Source organism: Artibeus jamaicensis, unplaced genomic scaffold (assembly GCF_021234435.1).
Source record: "Artibeus jamaicensis isolate MK-2021 breed Jamaican fruit bat unplaced genomic scaffold, CSHL_Jam_final contig_497, whole genome shotgun sequence".
NCBI lineage: Eukaryota > Metazoa > Chordata > Mammalia > Chiroptera > Phyllostomidae > Artibeus > Artibeus jamaicensis.
The window spans coordinates 2,499,374-2,513,610 of record NW_026521863.1 but is presented as its reverse complement, the minus strand read 5'-3'; positions in this window follow the sequence as shown (position 1 = coordinate 2,513,610).

The following is a 14,237-nucleotide window of genomic DNA, read 5'->3' as shown; positions in this document are numbered from 1 at the left end:
CTTACACCGTGCCTCAAGGTCTCCCTCTGTATACGTTTGTGAACAGGAGAGTGGAACCTCATACACATCCAGATTTCTTTCCTTTGTTTGATAAACAATGAAACACAGGCCACAGCAGTGAAGTCACTTTCTAAAGTCAGTCACCCACATCTATAAACAGGTTCCTCCAATCCAATCTTGTTTTGTTTTGTCCCAACATACAGGCCCCCTGTGGTCCCACCAGATGAGAAATCATTGGCGTGGCTCATGGTAGGTGGGCCCAGAGGTGACTATATATCAGCCTGTAGGAGGGTGTTCGTGGGGACTAGACCTGAAGTGTTTGAAGCTAGAAAATTGCCAGTTGTAAACTTTCAGGTAGCTTCTTACTTTTTGGTTAGGGAACGGCATTGTACTTGGCGATAGATGCCTCCTAGTCCTGAGAAGATGGAACCGAGTGGTCCCTGTTGGCCGGGCACAGCGGTCCCCTCCGCCATCAGCAGGGGAGACAATGGGAGCAGAGGGGACAGTGTGGCTTGGAGATGCAAACCCTAAGGGGTTCAAGTCCTGGATTCATGGAAACCTTATGCTTCAACAAACACGTATGTTCAGACCACGGGCTGGTGCCAGAGACGCTGGCCTTCGTGGCAATGAAGGCGTTTCTGGCCTGGGGCCTCGTCCTGTGCTCAGAATCCTCCCGGAAGAAGGGGTTACAGTTGTGTCAGTCCTGGGATTCCTGATCCGATCTGGGGACCCCCTGTTACCATCCCTCCCTTTGGCTTGGACTGGGCAGGGGCCACCAGAGTACGGGCCCATTCCCAGGGGCCCGGTGTGTACACATTTCTAACTTCCCCTCCGGCGTCCCTCCCCAAACCTGAAGACCCTGTGCCCTTTATTTTGTGCGTGAGTCTGGAGGTGGCGTGGGGAGTGCGCACTGTGGGTGTTCTTGCCCTGAGCTACAGACCTAACTCTTGAACCTTGTACCTCCAGCCCCCAACCTGACCCTCCGAGGCCAATGGACATCTCCAGCGTTCTCTTTGCCTCTCTACTGGGCCTTGTCTTTCCCAAGGAAGTGAACGCAGAATCCCTCTTTCAACTTTACAGACTGGGAGACGAGCATCACCTGTGATACTAGACGGCTGTAGGAGGAATTCAGACTGAATGCTCAGTTCAATGGTGTCTAATCACAGGGGGAAGCAGCCATTTTTCTCTTTACTCTCTGCTCGCCCCAATCACATCAAGGGACAAAATGTCCTGCTGGTATGCCCACATCACAAAACCGCCCTGGCACAGAAGCCTTCACTCCCTTTAACACAGCGCCGACCCAGGTTTCCACAGGGCCCAGAATTTGGGTGGAATTCAATGGTTTCTATTTTGTTTTTATTTGGTATATTTTATGCTTAACTTCTCTTTTTTTAAAAATTGTATTTACTTATTTTTAGAGAGAGGTGTAGGGAGGGAGAAAGGGAGAGAGAAACATCAATGTGTGGTTGCCTCTTGTGCACCCCCTACTTGGGACCTGGCATGTGCCCTGACTGGGAGTCAAACCTGTGAGCCTTTGGTTCTCAGGCCAGTGTTCAATCCACTGAGCCAAACCAGCCAAGGTTATTTCATGCTTAACTTCTAATCAGAGCAGCAGTAGATATGCTTTTACCTTTCAGCTTGTGTTGTAACATTTCCTTTTGAAATGTTGCCCTAAAATAAATGAATTCAATTATAAAAATATATTAACAAGACCCCAGGTTGTTCACTGAGATTGTAAAATATTATGTAAGTGGGAAGGAAACGCCTTACTCTGGGGACTGCTCCGGCTGCACAGTACGGAGTCCTGTGCTCACCTGTGTGTCCGACACTGGTTGTAGGTTCCTGCATCCATCACGTGACTCTGTCCTGAGTCTCCCGGGGGTGTCCAACCTGCAGCCTGCGGTCTGCATGGGGCTCAGGATGGCTATGAAATTGACCGAATGCAAAATCGTAAATTTACTTAAAACCTTCTCTTTGCCCATTGGTTTGTGTTAGTGTTTGTGTATTCAGTGTGGTTCAGAGACGCCAAAAGTTTGGACACCCCAGCTCCACCACCACCTCGCCACCATCTCCCTCGCCTGCAGGAACAACTTCTGGAATTCTTAAGGAATGAACGTGCTCATTACTTCACTCAGAAAGCTCTCCCAACTCCTCCCTAAGCGCTGTGCTCCAAGACTGAGTGGTCCCATTGGACCTCGTGGCTCGCTTAATGAGCGCCTCGCTGCACCCGCGGCAATGCGCTATTTGCATTCCGGCTCCCTCGCCCAGCCGTGCGCTCCTTTGGGAGGGTGCCCGCTCCTCCGCGGGCCGCAGCCCAGGGCCTCGGACACGGGCTGCGCGAAGTCACAATTTGTTCTTTACAGAGGGTTCACAGGATCGTACCGTTTGGCAACCATGAGGCCTTGGCACACAATTAGGACACGGACAGATACTGATATCCAATTAAAGAAGATAAATGTGGAGAAAAAGGAGTTGACGGGGAAAACACCAGAAAATGAATAACTATATAAACTTTATTTACACCCACACTGAAAAACAAGAAACTGTAAAGTTGGTTTAAAATAGCACATTAATAATTTCTGTGCACAGAATAAAGGTTAAATAAGAGGTTATGGTTCATCTGAAAATAAATGCTATTTTCAAAATATTCAGCATTCGCAATGAACCTCTGAAGGGTACCACTGAACAAAAGAAACATAAAATAAACAGATCAAGGTGGGGAGACCTTGACTTTCAATAGCTAATCCTTCAATGAAATCAGGATTCATTTGTGGAAAATATTTGGAAAATGTTCTTTCTCTGCTATTACCTGCGTGACAAAAGAATCCTCCTCAATTATCTGAGTCTACTTACATAAAGTGGAAGTTAAAAATATCTCCCTCACAGATGAGTTTTGAGGAATACATAAGAATGTAGGTATCATGTACTGGCAGAGAACTGTACTCAAAATTAGTCCTCTGTGCAGTTTAATGATGGAAAAACAGACTGAAAAGGAAAAAATCAGAAATTCCATACCCTTGAAATCTCATCTGACATAAAACTTTTGCATTAGTACAGAAGTTGGCCAACTTTTTCTGTAAAGAGACAGAAATATTTGTGGCTTTGAAGGCCACATGTCCTTTGTCATATTCTCTAATTCCGCCAGTGCAACAGGGAAGCTTCCAGCGTGTTTATGAGTGGGTATGGTTGCATTCGGACACATCTTTACTTATAAACACAGGCCAGGGGCCAGATTTGGCCCATCAGCTATAGTTTCACAAATCCCTGATGTAGTAGATTGAAGAGTTGAATATGAGTCAAACTTTTGAAAAGTTTATCTTTTAGTTTATCCTTTATCTTTTATCCTTTATCTTATAGTTTAATATAACCTAATGCCCTATTTGCATGTTTTTCAAACCAATTGCCACCTGTATTTAGGAAATAAAGTCACATGCTCTTTTAGTAGATTTCTAGAGAGAATTAAGAGTTCAAGAGACTCCTGTAGAGATCAGTTGTCTTTTGTTGCAAAGGAGGTCACTGCATAAACATTCAGCATGGACAATGACAAAGGTCATATATGTTAAGAAAATGGAATTCTGGCTTTGACTGATAATCGGTCTTTTCTCTAGAAAACTCATGGCTGGGGAAAAAAGCAAGCAAGCACATTCTAATGATCTCATAGCTTGGAAAGGCAGATATTTCCTATTAGTCAATTGCTTTAAAATTTGATATAAAGCTTCCAGTAAACCTCCTCATCATTAACTCAATTGCGCATCACCTGCCACAAAGTCAGTTGTGTCTTTTTTCTGCTTGTTCACTTACCAGAAAAAGGAATCATACTCTAAAAAATTCTGATCTATAAAAACGCTACCCTATTCTCTCTCTTGCATGTATCATGTTTTATGTAAGGTCTTCTTTGTTCCCCTTTAATTCTGAGAAAACCCTGCTTATGTGCCACACTCTGGAATCAGAGTCCCGTTTCTTAAACAACATCACAGGATGAGACACGTCATTATTCTCATCGAGAAGCATCCTCTGAGGTCTCTTCCGGGTCGGCGAGCTTTTAGGACAATTCTCATACATTTCCTTCCTACAATTTCCTCCCATTACTCCATTTCTCCAAGAAGATGCTACTCCCAATTTTCTCCATCTAAAACGTTTCAAGGCATTATGCATATTGTTCCCCGGAAAGGGCCTTCCCATAATGTGCCACTCGGGTGGACCTAAAATCTGTCAGCTGGAGAATTTCTTCTTTCTCAGAGTAGGAGTCTCGGGCTGATGGGCAGTCGAGCTACATCTAACAAGCAGCTCTTTGTCCCTGTTTGAGCTTGGACATTTGGGTCACGCAGGTTCTCCAGCTCTTTTTCTTCCTGTCCTCTTACCAATAACTACGCAGGCTGCAACATCTTTTTTCTGGAAATTTTAAGACTTTGAACAAAGATTAATTTATTGCACAAATCCACATGAAAACAGGTCAGAGAATTCCCATGTCACTCATGTGACTGAATAGAAAAATATTTTGAGGTTTATCTGAGGGAATGGGATGCACAGTGATGAATGAGCCAATCCCGAGTCTCTTCCTCTGAGGAAAGGACCAACCTCTTCCTCTAACAGGGTTTTTTTTTAATAGTTCTTTTAAAAAAAAAATCTTTAAGGTGTTTCTCTCTTTTCGGTTACGTTTTAGGCTAGGGAATAAGGCAAAGAAAAAAAAAACACTTTCATTGTCGCAATACACTCTAATACAAATTTCCCATGGATCTGAATGTCCCCTTTTTGGACAGTATTTTAGGGTAGTTACTTTTAAAAAAACATGGGGTGGTTAAGTTAATGTTCACAAGTTAAGAGAGAAAATCAACTTGGAATATAGGGTTTACAAATGTAAGTTACCTTTTTTAATATATCACTTCTTAAAGTTGTGATTCTCATCTTAAACTTGTCTTTCATTGAATTCTCTCATCAAAGGAACAGCTAAAATTTTTATTTCTGATTTAGTATTTGTAATTTTTTCATTGTTTTTTTCTGGCTCAATCAAGATACCAACAGTAGATGCGACGTAGAATAGTTTAGCGATGACAATCATTATTTCTTGTAACTTTTCTACAAGGTCTTCATGAACATTTAAAACATAAAATTACATGTGAATTTTACTGGTATATTGCCTAGTTAACTGGCCACATATTGCTTACCGATAAAATACAAAATGACTTCACAAGACCCTTGGGAATTACATTTCATAATCCTCGGGACAAAATAAAAAGATGTGAAAAGGAGTATACATTTTGATGTCTCTGAGGGAGTGAACAAAATTACTTTTGCTAATGATGACAAAATTGGTACAGTTGCTTATGTGGGTAAAAAGCTCACACTCAGGGAGAAGCTGAATCTCAGCAAAGGCCCCCACTCCTTTATTACTGAGAGCTTCATGTCTGGAGATGTTACTTTAGATGCAAGGAATTTTGCATGTTTTTATACAGGACCAAGTCTGATTCATTTTTTTATTATAGAATTATCGGATAAAGATATACAAACTTGGATAGTGTCTTAAGAAATATAGGAATCAACTTTAAGTTGAAGCCTTGCACTAAAATTTCAGAATGAGCAAAATAAATTAATCCGCAATCAATGTTGCAAAAAAATAAGGGTGTTAGCAAACTGGGAAAATACATAATGACAAAAGGTTATTGGAAACCCATCCTTTTAAGTGAAAGGTTGACATCTTCATACAGTTGGGAAAATGCCCATCCAGTCACCCGGAGGTTGCATTATCCAGGGTATATCCACTGTGCCTCCCACAGGGCTCAGCAAAGTTTTTGTGGACCGAATGGACAGAATGCTTTGTGGATTCATTTCAGCACATCTCCTCACCAGATGAAATCTTAACTAACCATCTCCCAAGCTCGGCCATCCAAAACTGTGGTTTGAAAGGACTGGCAACACCAAGCGTCACGGAAGCCACCCGAGATGTGCGGGGTGATCCTCCAAACAAGACCCCGAGGCAAAGAGAGGGAGCCTTCCGCGTCTGTTTTCCAGAAGGTGTCATTTGGTAGCTGAAGGTGTATTGGTCTCCGGGTGTTAATTTTCCAGGCCTCCAGTCTTTCATATTATATCTGATCAAATATAAATATACTTACATAACTAGATTGCTAGGAACCTGCTCAAGATTGACCCGTGACCTTCACTCTGAAAAAATGGAAATGCTTGATTGCTCCACACTGATACTGAGCATGTTCAATTAGCGCTCGCATTATAAAGAATGTGCAAACAGCACAAAGGGAAATTAAACCCTTTTCACTATCTGTCTGCATCTGAGCATTCATAAATTGAAATAAGTGTGAAAGTGCTGTCCTCAATCAATTTCAACTCCAGTCCCTGACCTGATTATGTTATGCGTATCAATATACATTCCCTTAATTAAATGTGCTTCAGTGAGCATTAATGGTATTAAACAGAGAGAGAGAGAGAGAGAATGGAGCATCGTCTTACTACCCATCAGGTTGTTGGGAAAGACAATAGAGAGATGGATGAAAAGGAACAGAGAAAAGAAAGCTGCTGTGTGCTTTATCATAATTATCTCCTATGCAGAGTGATTTCAAAGCAAGATGCTAGAATGTCACGTGCTTTTCCTCAGCAATCTCCAGCAAGGTCTGAGGGTGATAAGGAAAGGCAGAGTCCCAATGTCAATGTGAGAAATTTGGTCCTGTTTTTGGTATGCTCAGGATTCATTTCTGGGTTATTTAGACATGGCTGCAAACATTTGCAAGCCTTTTCTGATGGTCCACTTAAGCGATGTGAGTTCCTTTTAAGGCTCAGCTTTCTTTCTAAAACATAAAAAAACTTGTGCTCTCGCTGGGTTGTTAGGCAATATGGGCTTCTCCTTCCCGATTGCTGTCTCCGTGCCTTTTTTCCGGTCTCCACTGTCCTCTGCAGAGCCAGCAGACTGTCTCCCACGACGGCCCCCTCCTGGATGGGGCTGCACTCTGCAGGGAGTCCGTGGTTTCCTGGGCGACTTTCCCTATCCAGACTCGTGAAAACGACGGGCCCTACAGTGAGTGTTGCTTTCATCCTGTGATGTTCTGGAAATAATGTTAGAAACTGCTAATTAAAGGTTCTCACCAGGATAGCTCTTTACTTTCTTTCCTTTGGAGCCTAGGAGAGCAAGATCTGACAGAGCGGAGGAGGCACAGATTGACTCAGAAGGAGGTAGGAGGAGAAAAGTAGAATCTAACTTCTTGGGCTGGGTTATAGTCAGTCCATAAAAGATAAATTCTGCAGCATCAATAGATGTAGTTGCCTGTGGAGTATGTAGCCTTTGAAATTATATGTAATAAAGAGCTGCTATGTATGACCTGGTAAGTCTCCAAGAGCAGGTAATGTTAGCATGGGTAGCTAGCTAGTTATCAATAAAGAAAACGTGCACATGAAGTGAGACCTTAAGCCTGCCAAACCAGGGAGCTGAATCAGATATGAAGCCCGATCTGCTAGGAAGCTGCAGCGCCCACAGGCTCTCTAGAAAGCAGCCGCATTGCTGTGGCAAAGGGTTAACATTCCTCTATTCCCTTCATGGAGCAGAAAAAAAATCAGCTGTGCAGTCTCTGCTGGGGGAAATCTGTCCCAGTAGCCAGGATTACAGGGTGGAAAGCAGGGGAAATTCCTCTGCTAAGTGTATGCACAGCAGAAACCGAGATGGCATGGCAGGTGGGCACGGGGGAGGTAAACCATGCCCAGTAGAAACCAGACGATGAAGCAGAACTTTGGGGCGTGTGCAGGAGAAGCCAAAATGGTGACAGCAAGGGGCTGAGTCTAACCTGGGAAAACCTGGGGAACGGTCAGATTGGATAAGGGCATGGAAACCTGAAAGACACAGAAAGGGGATTGGTTAGGGGGAGGGCCCCGCACACGCCGGGGAAAACCCAGGATGTAGGTTGAATAGTTTGAGTTATAAGTCTGCCTGTTCCCCCAAACCAAGAAACCATATGGAGGATTATCAAGGGCCTCAGAGCAGCGGCTGCTAGAGACTGCTCACTCTCAACGTCTCCGAGGGCGTGTTATGTCACTTCACCCCAATAAATGTTGCTGCCACTCTCAAACTTCTCCCACAGGCGCATCCTTTGAAATGCCTTTCTTGTGACACCACAAGAACCCATTTACACCAGTAACAGTAAGGCTTGTGGAAAGGTAAGAATTAGTTACATGTTAAAATAATGTCAACAGAAAATTAGCCAGACTATTCATGAACACAAAGAAAAACGGACAGAACCTTCTACCAATGGTTAGTAGAAAATGGGGTGTCCAAACTTTGGGCATCTCTGGGCCACACTGGAAGAAGAAGAGTTGTCTTGGGCTACACATTGAATACATTGTGACACATAATCACAAAAAAAAATCTCATAGTGTTTTAAGTAAATTTACGATTTGGTGTTGGGCCACATTCATAGCCACCCAGAGCCACATGTGGCCTCTGGGCTGCAGGCTGGACACCCGTGTAACTAATCCCTGGGGGTTAAGTCCTGTGATAGAGAAATAGATCCTAATGAAGCTTCACATTGACACCTGAAATTTGCTGGCTGTGGTTGATCCTGAATGTGTCCTGAACAAGAAGATCCCTGAGAAGCTGGGCACAGTACCTGGTCAGTCAGCACCGACTTCTTCTACAAAGAATATCCTATTGCTACTGGGTGCTCCAGAATCGGGCATTTTCTCTTCCTTAGAGAAGCTCTAAATTGAAGAAAACCTCCTTTTGATGACATAAATAACTGATTTTAATTCAATTAGTTTTAGCTGCCCGTGGAGGAGGTATTCTACGTTTTTATCATGCTCTTGTAATGTTTCATCTGTTTTTGATAACTGACACTGTGTCAGGTCAGGTGAGGGACATAGGGACGCCCGCGGCTCTGCCCTCCTTGGATCAACATGTTTCTTTTCCATAATTTTTTCAAGATTTCCTCTCTACCAGCCTTTAAATGTGCTCAACTCTCCTCAAGCTTATAAAACAACCACCACAATACACATCCAAAAGGAAAAGAGAAGGAAGAAGAGAAAAATAAAACAATCTCCAAGAAGGACTTACGTTAACATCTCTATTCATCTGTAATCCTCTCCCCTTTCTCTCCATGGCCACGTTTCTTAAGAGATTTTTCCGACAGCTGTTCTCTCCACATCTTTACAACCTACTTTCGCTGGAATTCATCTCGTATGCCTACGACGTCACCAGAAATGTTCTCACCAAGTCACCCAATGAGTCTGTTGTTAAATTTCAAGGACAACTTTAATCTTGATCTTACTGATCCTCAGTAGCATCCAATGCTTCCCGTCTCTTCCTCTGAACCTCCTTGGCTCCCCTGACGCTTCGCTTGCCAGTCGGCTTCATTCACTTTTGGCGTCCCCTTCAATCTCCCGTGCAAGCACCTTGTCCTGGCCCCACCTCTATCTACAGGTCAATATTAAAATCTGAGTGTTCTCTCCTCTTTTTCACATCCTGCATCATCTCATACATGTCCACATTTTCTATTATGAATTTTATGCTACTGATTCCTAAATCTTTGTCACTAGCCAAACATTTTTTTCTGAGAGCCAAAGTTATTGGCAAAAAATCCCCTCTGGGTATCTGAAATTGGACATCTCATATTTATTGTCTGAAATACATGTTGGAAAATAAATTATAAATTCTTACCTAAAAGAGGGTATCTGTGCCCCACTGATTATATTTCCACTCACTTTTAAAAACCAAAAACCTCAAATTCAGTTAAGACTTCTCTCTGTCCTCAACTGCCCACTCATCACTGAGCTCTGTCATTGCCCTCCTCTGAATCTGTCTCTTCTTTTATATAGTCACTTTAGCTTAAGTACTGTGGGCAACACAAGGTTATTTTCCATTAGCATAACTGCGAATGTGTCCTTTTTCATTTCTCTGTGTGTAGGCTTGCCCCATTTCTACCCTCTGCAGCCAGTTCCTCTTCTAAATGCTCATTTGTCTGTATCATTTCCGGCTTCCTCCTGTCTCACCTACCACCCCAGCCAAATGTCCGGCCACTTCCCTTTGTTTCCTTTCCAGCTATAGTGAAGAATTCTCTTCCATTAGGCCTTTGGGTTCTGCCTAGAAGATAGTCTTCCTACAAAATGTCAAGACTGCTCCCTCACATTCTTCAGAATTCTGTATAAATGGTGATTTCTTTCCTAAGAAAATATTCTTAACATCTCCCAGTCCCTGCTCCAAACTAATATAGTGGCTCTCACTAGGATTTTCTTAATATTTCTTATATTTTATTATAAGTGTTTGCTTAGTTGCCTATCAAGTCTCATAAAAGGAAGATGATGAGTGACTACTAATAAGCAGGACGGTAATTAGGGCTGAGTAGAGCGTTCACTCAAAGGAAGAAACATCTAAAATTATTATTGGTGTAAACATTTATGGACATAAAAATATTTTTTAAAGATTTTATTTATTTATCTTTAGAGGGGAAGGGAAGGAGAGAGGGGGAGAAATATCAGTGTGTGGTTGCCTCCCGAGCGTCCCCTGCTGGGAACTGGCCTGCAGGGAACCGGCCTGCAACCGGGTATGTGCCCTCATTGGGAATCAAACCGCGATCCTGTGGTTCGCAGGCCCGTGCCCAATCCACTGAGCTACACATAAAAATATTTTGAATAATATTCTGTAATAGCTTATTAAGTGAAAAAATTGGGGTTCAATACTGCATGTATACTATGTTCCAATTATTGAAAACCAAACTTACTATAAAAAACAAAAAGGGAAGTGGAACTTCCTGAACGATGAAATAAGGACCTCTAAAAATAGAAGTGGGGAGAAGGTACAGAAAGTAAGTAGCATAGACGGTAGGTAGAAAATAGATGGGGGGAGGGCAAGAATAGCATGGGAAATATAGAATCTAAAGGACTTGAGACACGTGGTCATAAACTAAAGGGGGGGAGTGGTGGGGGAGGGGGTGTGCAGGGTGGAGGGGAATGAAGGGGGGAAACAGAACAACTGTAATGGCATAATCAATAAAATATATTTTAAAAATAAAAAATAAAAATAAATAAAAATACACTCCTTCATAAAAGCAATAAAAACATGCCAACACAGTCTAAACTAGCTGTTTTAGAACTCTGGGAATTAGCTAATGCTTTGCAAAAGTGTAGGGAGTGTTTACACAGTTTGAATGCACTTTATCTTGATCTAGGCCCTTCCGTCTTTGTCTTACTGTGATAGCAGCCACTGCAGGGGACAGACTGGGTTTGACGCTCCTGAAAAATCTCTTACTCAGCACATTTTTATTTGACCTACTTCAGGGCTTCTTGAACCAACCCCCCCCCCCCAGTGTTGTGGACTCAAAGCTCTCTTTTCAGGAAGACGTATCCACAGGTACCTTGCGTACATGCTGTCTGGAAAGGACAAACAAGAGTTTGGCCAGAGACCCAGCTGGTATGGCTCAGTGGGCTGAGTGCTGGCCTGTGAACCAGAGGGTCCCATCCGGTTGGGGCACATACTTGGGTTGCAGGCCGGATCCCCAGTTGGGGGAGTGCGAGAAGCAACCATGCATCAATGTTTTTCTCCCTCTCTTTCTCCCTCCCTTTCCTCTAAATAAACAAAATATTTTTTTAAAAAGCAGAGCTTGGCCACAAATATAAAAGAAATATTTATGGATCAAGATGACTATGGAAGGTTTTGAAAAGCTGTGACTATTGGAGTTAATAATCTCAGTAATATTACAGAATACAAGGTCAATTTACAAAAATCAGTGAGCAACATGAAAGTAAAATTAACAAAATAATTCCATTTACAACATTGAAACAATAAAATGCAAAAACATTTATATTTGTGTTCTGAAGACAGAACACAAATGTTTGTGTCTTATTTTAAAGGAGTTTTGTTTAAACTACATGTAATGTATGTTGTCAACACTGGAGACTTCGAACTATCTACATGTGCCTATCTCTGAGTAGCAGAGGTAAAATTACTTTATATTTTAATTTTTTATTTTCTATTTACTATACATTCATTATGTAAAAAAATTGGTAAAATAAGAATACTTTTTCCTAAGTGAGCATTGATTACCCTGACTCCCCAATGATTTCTATCATCCTTCCTCTCTCTCTTGAGTGGACACTGACTTTAGAGATGACTCTTCCCCTCCCCTCTCCTAAAAAGAAAGGCAAAGCCCCCTCCCAGGCTCTGTTACAGCAGCAGCGGTGAGTGTGGAGTGAGTTGGGACTGTATTTATTCTATAGTTGATTAGGATCCAGAACTGCTGTCTTGGACTCTCCAGGCCTTTGATTTCTCCTTCTGAGTCTTCCTTCCTTTTTCTGTGGAAGTAACTGGGTAGTTTTCTCACTCGGTTTTTTATTCACAGTGATTTGGGTCTTTCATGTGGTTAAAGTCAGACAACAGGTGGGACAGAGCTGCCGGAAGCCAAGTAGGCATTTTTCTCTCTGGGCAGTTTTAGGATTTTTCCACATGGTTTCTCAGCCTGAACATGATTGGGTTAGTTTGTTACTACATGGCTACAGATGAGTCAAACTACTTCCCATCTGATTCAGGGCCCATAGAAATTCAAACGTTGAAGTAGACATTGTCCCACCTCTGCTGACATACCCTCAGGGATTATACATCCTCTGCTGTATTCTATTAGTTCAAGTAGGTTATAAGCTCAGATCCAAAGAGAAAGGATACAGATCCTGCCTCTCAATGAGAGAAAGGTCAAGGTCATGTCGCCGGGATGGCATTTGTTATTGGACTATCTTTGGAAAAGGCAATATACCACACAGAGTGATATCATGATGTCGATTTGCTTTTCATGTATCGTCTCACAAGCACCGCCCTGGTGGCTGCTAAACTGACCTTTTGGTGCTGAAAGCTGATGGTGGCAGTTACACCGCATTCATTAGAGTTCTAACTGTTACTTTAGTGGCATGTGGCTGATGTGGCTGTCTCTCAGTATAGAATACGATTCTTTGTTCCATATTTGAGAGTGCAAACTCTCTAAATTAGGGACATTTGCAAAAAGACAGAGATATTTATACAAATGTATCGAGTCAAATTGTTTGTAAAGACATGTTAGAATCCTGAGAAGCAAGATAAAGCATGAATTCTAGGATCTTTGAAGACAAAGGTACACGAAACCATATCCTATCAGGTTGCTTGCCTAACCTACAATTTAATATTTGCTCCTATCCTTGAAAATAATAGTCAATATCATATCTTATCAGTCGTTGCCATCTAAAATTGAGAGTTTTATAACCTAGTTTGGAGAATGCTTGCAGATAAAGAAAGCATTAAACCCAGAAATACAGAGGAAATACAAAGAGCCACAAGAAATCTTCAAGCATGGAAAATTCTTAAAAGGAATTTCACCTTAAAATTAGGGCCTTAGTTCTCCTGTAACATCTAATATTGTAGGATGTAAGAAACATAAGTGACATATGAATTGTTTATAATAATGGTATAATTAGTTTACCACCAACCAAATTTATTTTACTTTTCTAGTGAAAGAATTGCTAGATGACGAATTAATACATATTTTAACTTCTCATTTTGGGGTCACAAGTAAACTATGTCATTACAGTAGGAAATACCCAGTCATTGATTTTGAAATATACCGATTTTCAGGATGATGACCTTTTCAAAGATGCAGAGGAAGGCTTTTATTGATTAAACAATTTGGATCTGAGTTTTGTGGCTGGGATTTTAGGACTGGTGCTCACAGGATCTTGCAGAAGCTCAAGTGTATATATTTTTTCCATCCTTGTATTGTACTGAGAGAATTACTAGCCTATAATGAAATGTAAATTAATTCCACTTTCTTTGAGGTTCAGATAAAGTTCAGTGAGACAAGTCTACTCGGTACTTGTTTTACTGGAATGAGCCCCGCTCCATAGGATAGATTCATAAAATTTCCACATTTCTTGTTCATTATTAACCAAAATAACACTTCCCATTCTCTCCCACATGATCATGGGCTTGAGGCACATTCCCCAAATAAACTAAGGTGACCAACAAAAATCAATAATCCAGTAAGTGGAGGAAGCACCAATACATCTAGTTTCTTTCCCTGCCCAGTTACCGTTCAGTTTCCATTATCATTCAAGGTGGTTTCTTTAACTTAAGAAGTTCCACCTGTTGGTTGGCTGGTTAATTCATCCCCAGCCTCCCTCCCTGTGTGCGTTCTTCACCGGATGGAGAGCAGATCAGAGCATCCCTGCTGAATTTCAAGGATGTGTGGAGCTCTTGCAAAACCACTCAGATGCAGGGCACTAATACTCAC